General features: G+C 45.6%; 1 long non-coding RNA gene across 1 annotated transcript; it reads left to right on the forward strand.

The window, feature by feature from the left end:
* The first annotated feature begins 4020 nt into the window (after positions 1-4020).
* LOC309535672 lies at positions 4021-6597 on the forward strand. Its single transcript, XR_014221339.1, has 2 exons — positions 4021-4151; positions 4182-6597. It is a non-coding gene; the product is annotated as an uncharacterized lncRNA (long non-coding RNA).
* Positions 6598-8145: the final 1548 nt, after the last annotated feature.

Consider the following 8145-nt stretch of genomic DNA (forward strand, 5'->3'; position numbering starts at 1 on the left):
TGTTCTTTGTTTGATGTGCCCCTAAATGCGTTTCTTCAGGAGGTAGAAATGTTAGCCAAAGTACAGGACTCCACACACCCCTCCCCTGAATTCAGAGCTCGTTCTTTTACTCAGGTGGCTTGTTACATTATGAAGATTCAGCTCACCTGACTTTGTGTACATATAGTATATATTTATATAGATAGGTAGGTAGAGATTATATATATATCGAGAGAGAGAATGAAGACGTTGGGATAATTACTTCATACTGGCAATTTTTGTATGTCTGTGCCTTGCTTTATAGGATGTTAAATTAAATGAATAATCTCTTAGGGGGAAAATCCTAGATTTAGAGAGTTCTAGTCTTCAAAAAGAATCATTCTTATACTTCGGATTTTATCTACAGCCATGAAATCTGCCAAAAATATATATGTGTGTATTTTTTGTGTTGCCTTTTCAGTAGAAATTTTTGATTGAAGAAAGTTGTCCTTCCTCCATAAACTGAAACAAGATGTAATTATTTTATTATCTAACATGTGCAGCTAGAGCCAGTCTAAGGCTGCAGTCCGGTACCCACTACTGAATTCATTGGACTTACTTCTGAGTAGACATGTATAGGATTGCACTATATAGTCTATGCTAGAAGAATCTGGAATAGCTCCAGATAACTTTTTTAAGAAGTATGTGATATGGCTCAAGACCAGAATTTAACCAACTTTGAGGTTAATGTATATGGGATTGTGAAGGAATGGCAGACAGTGATTTAGGTCAGGAACGGGGAACCTGCGGCTCTTCAGGTCTTCACTGTTGTTGTTTTTAGTCCTCAAACAATACTTAATTGATGTGATACACAACCTTTGCATTGTTTCCTTTTTAATCCAATGTCCTTTGTATTTAAATGAATGATGTGGTATAGTATCACAATCGTTGGCATCTGTCTGTTTCGGGAGACAATGGAGGAGTGCACCTTTGGAGGTGAAGTCAAACCATTGGAGAGTTACAGTGCTTGCTGTGGCTGTAGAGATGGCTACAGGAGAGACATGTTTTATTGCAGGCGGGGCAGATGAAGGCTTCTGGTTTTCTTGCTTCAGGTGTACCATGGATTAATTACATAATTATGTAAAATTTCACCACAGTGAACAGCAAGATGAACAATGTGGCTTTTGATGGAAGTTGAACTGCAGTGGTACAGAACCGGCGTGGCGTGCTATGGACATGGGGCAGAATAGAAATGGACGCCTGCTTACATCGCAACAAACTCCAGTTCCCATCAGGCAGTGGCAAGGCATGATGGGAGTTGTAGTCCAGCAATTCCTGGAGGGCCACAGGCTCCCCTCAGCCTTGCTCTAGATAAAAATGAAGGAGGGACCCTGTTTATAATTTTTAGTGGAAATGTACGGACAAATGTTGTTATTTAGAACTGTATCAGTGTCATGAGGGTGGACAGGAGAGAAGATGAGCCATATACCTGAGGTGAGGTGAGAGACTGTGTTTTATTGACCAAGGTAGGAAAGTTGTTAGCCTCTGGTTGCCATACTAGAATCTGTAAAATGCTCAGTCCATGGTTCTCTCAGCATAATCCCGTAGCATCAGAGCTGCAGTGTCAGTGGCTGGCATTATTATATAGTGGATTCCAGTGTGTGTCTTGTACATGCTTCTTCCTCTACCTTTGCACAACCGGAATTTGCTCCGTGTGTTGAGATGTCAACGAACGTGAACCAGAGTTGGGATGTCAACAAGCGTGAACAATGGGGTCTCAATAATGGTTAGGTTTCCCAGATAAAACTCATAATGTCCCAGTGGATGGCAATAAGGACATAAGAAGTTGGATCAGACTTACCGTATTTTTCGCCCTATAGGACGCACCGTCCCATAAGACGCACCTAGTTTTTTTGGGGGGAAATAAAGGGGGGGAAATTATTTTTCCCCCAGGCGCGGGGCTGGGGCAGCCCGAGCTTCCCCCGACCCCAGCCCCCAAACAGGCAGCTCTCTGCAAGCCGTGGGAGCCCAGCGGTGGCTCCCGCTGCTTGAGGAGAGATCCGCGAAGCCTGGACGCGCTGAGATCAGCGCGCACAGGCTTCGGGATGCCGGCAACTCTCCCCAAGCAGCGGGAACGTTCCCGCTGCTTGAGGAGAGATCCGCGAAGCCTGGACGCGCTGAGATCAGCGCGCGCAGGCTTCGGGATGCCGGCAACTCTCCCCAAGCAGAGGGAACGTTCCCGCTGCTTGAGGAGAGATCCGCGAAGCCTGGACGCGCTGAGATCAGCGCATGCAGGCTTCGGGATGCCGGCAACTCTCCCCAAGCAGAGGGAACGTTCCCGCTGCTTGAGGAGAGATCCGCGAAGCCTGGACGCGCTGAGATCAGCGCGCGCAGGCTTCGGGATGCCGGCAACTCTCCCCAAGCAGCGGGAACGTTCCCGCTGCTTGAGGAGAGGTCCGCGAAGCCTGGAGAGCGAGAGGGGTCGGTGCGCACCTACCGCTCTCGCTCTCGCTCTCCAGGCTTCAGCGAAAGCCTGCATTCGCCCCATAGGACGCACCCACATTTCCCCTTCATTTTTGGAGGGGGAAAAGTGCGTCTTATAGGGCGAAAAATACGGTATATCCATTTTGTCCACCATTTGGTTTCCAAAAGCAGCTAAGCAGATCCTTTTGGAGAGCTCAGAAACAGAGCATGAAGGAACCTGCTGCCACAGGAGGCAGTGATGGCCACCAGCATGGATGGCTTTAAAAGAGGATTTGGCAAATTCATGGAGGACAAGCGTATCCATGACTACTTTCCATGATGATGATGCTCCTCTACCTGCCCTGAATCCCTGCTACTGGGAATCACAGCTGGGCAGTGTGCTCATGTCCAGTTTGCAGGCTTCCCATTGAGGCATCCGGTTGACCACTGTGAGATCAGGATGTTGGGCTGGGTGGGCCATTGGCCTGATCCAGCAGGCTTGACATGTTCTGAATACAGAGGGTAGAGTCTGTTGCACCTCTTTGAATGTAGGCCCAGTTCATGCAATGAGAAGATTGTTACCACACTCCCTGGATTCATGCAGCAGAGAATGAGGAAATAGAATAGCCTGTGCCACCGCAGACTGCAGGTGGGGAAAATACCATTTTTAAAAGCTCTCCTGGGTAGATAAATTGATAGATATATATAAAAGTTCCAAAGAATCAACAGCCTTTCTTTGTTGTGTCCTGTCTTTTGCTAGAGACAAGGAACACAGAGAAATGATGTCGCCTGTCTGCAGTAAGAAATAATACCGTCAATTCAGCTTGCCCTAGGGAAGGTTTTAAAAGGCCATCCAGCCTGTTGACATCCCAAGCTCACCTTGTCCCAATTTCAAATTATCCAAGCCTCTTCGATGTCCCTGAATTGACCCAAACGCATGGTGGTTCTGCTGGGCTTTTCTCAGCCGCATTAACTCCATTACTATTGCCTCTGCTGCCGTCTGCATGTAACAGCGGCCAAACCTCTGGGGCTTTATTTCCGTGTCAGATTAACGTGGCAGGAAGAGGACCTTCTCTGTGTGACATGATTTTGGCTGTTTTGAATTGTGCACGTCCATTTTGGCAAGCATCCTGATCACTGGGAGAAATCATTTGAAGGCAATCCTGCTGAATTTCCCCAGATGTGTCATAGCTGCATTTTTGTTTTGTAAAAAAGTCAAGTCATCTATGACGAGCAGCACGATACCTCAGAAAAGTGTTTCTCTTGCCGCTCGATGCTACTGATATTCTTCCAAAATGATTCCTCTGCCAGGAAAACAAAAGGGCTGCAAGGATGACTGTATTATTATTATTTCTCCCTTTTCACCCCAGTGCTTACTAACTAGCCATTCAAGCGGCAGAGCGCTCAGATTAAACCAGACGCAGTCTGCAGCTGCTGCCCTAAACATCATGCAGTTGATAGATCATGCGGGTTAGCAAAACAGAATTTGTCTCTTGAACAGTGCCGAGAAACCTTCCTGAATTTACGGGAAGTGGAGAATGCTGCGGGAGAAGCAAACAGTGGTGTGTTGTCTGCCCACTCAGGTTTCCCTTAGCTCTTAGTGTAATTTGGAGGATGCTGTTGTAGGAGGCTAAGAAATCCCATTTCTTAGCTTTTGCAGCACATAACTGCCCTCTTGCAGCTGCAGCCCTCCTGCCCATTAACAGCGCAATCCTCAGCATTTTCACTCGGTGGGGCTTGCTCCCATGTAAGCTGATTAGGACTGCAGGCCCAATCGTGCAACAAGGACAGCTAAAACCATCTAGTGCTGTCTAGTCAAATTCCGTCCCCTAAGCAGCATGAGAGACCTCCTGGCTCTCTGCCAACGAACAGCTGATTGTTGGGCTTGCAGAGGCACAGCCAGTGATCCCAGCAAAAGCACAGGAGTTTGCAAGCACTGGCAATCAGGTGGTCCTTAGCATCTGCAAATCTCTGTGCCTTTTCTGGTGCAGCTTGATTTCAGACCATACAGGCAAAGGAAAAGGGGTCACTTGATGTCACTCTGATGTTCAGTGATGGACACTTGGGTGGCTGCACTTACCGTATTTTTCATGCCATAGGACGCACCTAGTTTTTAGAGGAGGAAAACAAGAAAAAAAATATTCTGAACGAAACAGTGGATGTATGATTTTTGTGGTTCATGCTGTGGCACAGACATGATATATGATTTGACAGTGAATTTGGGGTAGCCCAATGCAAAAATCCTGAGGATCCATGTGGATCCATGCTTTGTAACCAGGTTTTTGTGCCATTGTGGCCCCATGAAACAGTGGGTGCGGTTTTTTGTGTGTGCAGGCTGTAGCCATGGACATGCTATGTGATCTGATGGTGAATTTGGGGTGACCCAATGCAAAAACCCCGAGGATCCATGTGCTTTTACCTCCCCCCTCCCAGGCAGCCTCCTTTATTGCTAGCGTCCCTTATCTCCCTCCTAATCGCTTGCCATTCAGCTGTTGAGCGGCTTCCTTTCAACACCCCCTTCCCTCTTGTTTGCCTGAGCGTCTTTTCCTTAGCTGGAGCAGTTTTTTGCTCCTCCTTTTCTTCTAATTTCTCTCCTCATTGCTTGTTTTAGTATTCCTGTCTCCTCTCCTTGCAAGTTCGCTGTCTTTACCTCCCCATTCCCAGGCAGCCTCCTTTATCGCTAGTGTCCCTTATCTCCCTCCCAACTGCTTGCCGATCAGTTGCTCAGCGGCTTTGTTTCAACACCCCCTTTCCTCTTTCTAAAAAAAACCAAAACAAAACACAATCTGCTTTTTGCCTCTGGGCAATTTGGCTCCAGGGACGACGCATTCGCTCCATAAGACGCACAGACTTTCCCCCTTACTTTTTAGGAGGAAAAAAGTGTGCCTTATGGAGCAAAAAATACGGTACTTGTGGAGTTATCCTGCAGGGGGCAGGGGAGGTAAGGATGTAGTTTGCCAATCCAAATCCAGCTCCCCACACCTGCGTTAACGTGAAGACACACAAGACCCTTCCAAAGGCAGCATCTCCTGCACCCGAGGGATCTTCAACAGATGCCTACCAACCTTTCTGTGCAGGCTTCCAAAAAAAAAAAAAAAAATAGAGGTGCCACACTCTCCCTTGGCAGTCTGTTCCACTGCTGAACTGTTTAAGAAATGGGCCGCATTCAGCCAAGTATTTAAATAACTAAAATTCTTCACTTAAAGCACCAAAGGAAGAAGCTTGCATTTCCAGAGGTGAAATCCTGAAACCCAGAACTTTCGTTTAAATATATACTGTATTCCAGTATTCTAGTCCTCAGGGTTGTAGAGAAAAATAGAGAACCTTATTTTTTTTTAAAAAAAAAAGAAGATCCCGAAGGCGCTTAACCAGAGTTTGTAAATGAATTGAAGCAAGCCAATGTGATGTAGTGGTTCAGCACTCTTACCTAGGACCGGGGAGTTGCAGGTTCAAATCCCCACTCAGACGCGAAGCTCACAGGATGACCTTAGGTCAGGCAAAGCTACCTCACAGGGTAGTTGCGAGGATAAAGCGGGGCAGCAATCATGTATGTTGCCTTCAGCTCTTGGAGGAAAGATGGGATATAAATGTAATAAACACACAAAGCAACAAAACTTCCTTTATGAACTTACACTACTGCACACCAGTATTTTTTTCTGGGGTGCATAGTGCAGTTCATTTATTTAGGCTGCAGTCCTATACACACTTTTTTGTGGCAGAAATCCTTGACAGATCTTCTGAGTAAATATGCAAAGGATTGTGCTGCGATTTGAACTCTTTGCAAACTACTGGCAACCTTTGGCTTATTCAGGTTTTGTTCTGTGGCGCGTTGGCATTTTGAGCGGGGACAATCTGAACAAGGTGTTACTAAGACAAAAGGATTTGTTTTTAAAAGCACAGAAATAAGCAAGCACATTATGTACTCCTGGTATGTTTTCCTGGTCACTTCTATACACTGAATGTTTGCACTTAGTCTCCAAAAGTATTTTTTTAAGAATAAATAAATAAAATGTTTTATGTATAGTTGGAACAAACAGCAAAGGGGACGTGGGTTGCCCCCGCCCCAACCACTGATCTGTAGTTATATTAAAAGGAGAGTGCAATAGTGAACAGCTTGAAACTTTATTTTCTAATGCCTCTGATTTTCAAATAAATAGATGGATTTTCTGTACTAAATTGGTTTGTTTGCCTACTTTCCTCTTCAAAATCTATGTTAACCTCTGCATATTTAGGAAGTCAGAACAGCTATTCATACCGTTTTTGTCACAAGCTGAAATAATTTGGTTATTATTGTTATTATTAGAGTTTATATAGTGCCCTATACCCAGAGGTCTCAGGGCGGTTCGCAGAAAAGATTTGAGAAGCGGCAGACAGGTACTAGGGCTTCCAAGCAACATCTTAATCCATGGTTGGGGAGCCAATTTTCCTTCAGATATTTGTTGGGCTACAATTCTCATATTTCCTGACCATTTTTCAGGATGATTGGGGCTGCTGGGAGCTGGAGTCCTACAAATATCAGGACCCCTAACCCTCTCTTAGTCCCTGCATGCAGCCACAGGACTTCCCAAAGCGCGTGGTCCAGGAGTTTCATTCTGGTGGTCTGTGGAAGTTAAAGAGAAAGGAGGCTTTTTTCTTCCCCAGGTGAATAAACTGTGGCTTGTGCAGGATAGAGATAGATGCCAAGTTGGGGAAAAAGAGACAAGAAACTTGAAGAGGAGCAGAGGGAAACTCAAAAAGCATACACAGCATATCATGATTCCTAAACAGGCAGAGAAATCGTTGAGTGGTCCACCAAGATCCTCCGCAATTTTCAAATGGTCTTGGGGCAGGGAGATGTTTGGGAACCACTGCCATTCTGTAACTAAGAATAATAATTCAGAATTTCAGAAATAGACTGGAAAGAGAAGCTGCTGAATTGCAACTCATTACCAAACTTAAAACCATGGAGAGACCTGGTTTGAACAAAGACATTGGATTCTTATCTCATTATACATGACTAAGCCATTTTTCACCTTCTCACCCCTTGCCTTTTCCTGTAAGACCTATTGCAGTCGTTAAGAGTCGTCAACAGGCTCATCTCAGCTATCTGCCAATCTCCCATTCCCACCACCCTTCTGAGTAATACCCTTCCCCACCTTCTCACTATATAGAAGGATCTGGCAACTTCTGTTTCAGTGTATCTGAAGAAGTGTGCATGCACACGAAAGCTCATACCAAGAACTAACTTAGTTGGTCTTTAAGGTGCTACTGGAAGGAATTTTTTTTATTTTAAGAATAATAAGTTTAACAAAAATAAACACAGACCCTCCCCCAACTACATCTTTCCCCTCACCTGTCTTCTGTTGTCTCCCATGGGTTGAACTGTAGATTGTAAGTTCCTTGGGGCAGAGGGCTTGTCCTCTTACACTTTATAAAGTGCCATGTATGCTGGTATTGTCATTATACAAATAACAATATCGGGAAGAATTGCATATTTTAATTACTTAAGCCACGGCATCCTTAAGAAGCTCTTGCCAGCCTCTCCAGGGATGATCAGTGGGACGTGGGTGGAGCAGGGCTCTGGAGTTGCACGATTCCTCCGGCGCTTATGAGTTTATGGGGAACATCTGTGGCATGGGTGCCTTGTCCAGTATATCTGAAGGAGCGTCTCCACCCCCATCGTTCTACCTGGACACTGAGGTCCAGCACCGAGGGCCTTCTGGCGGTTCCCTCACTGCGAGAAGC

The sequence above is a fragment of the Podarcis vaucheri genome (genome assembly GCF_965113315.1).
Source record: "Podarcis vaucheri genome assembly, chromosome: 1".
NCBI lineage: Eukaryota > Metazoa > Chordata > Lepidosauria > Squamata > Lacertidae > Podarcis > Podarcis vaucheri.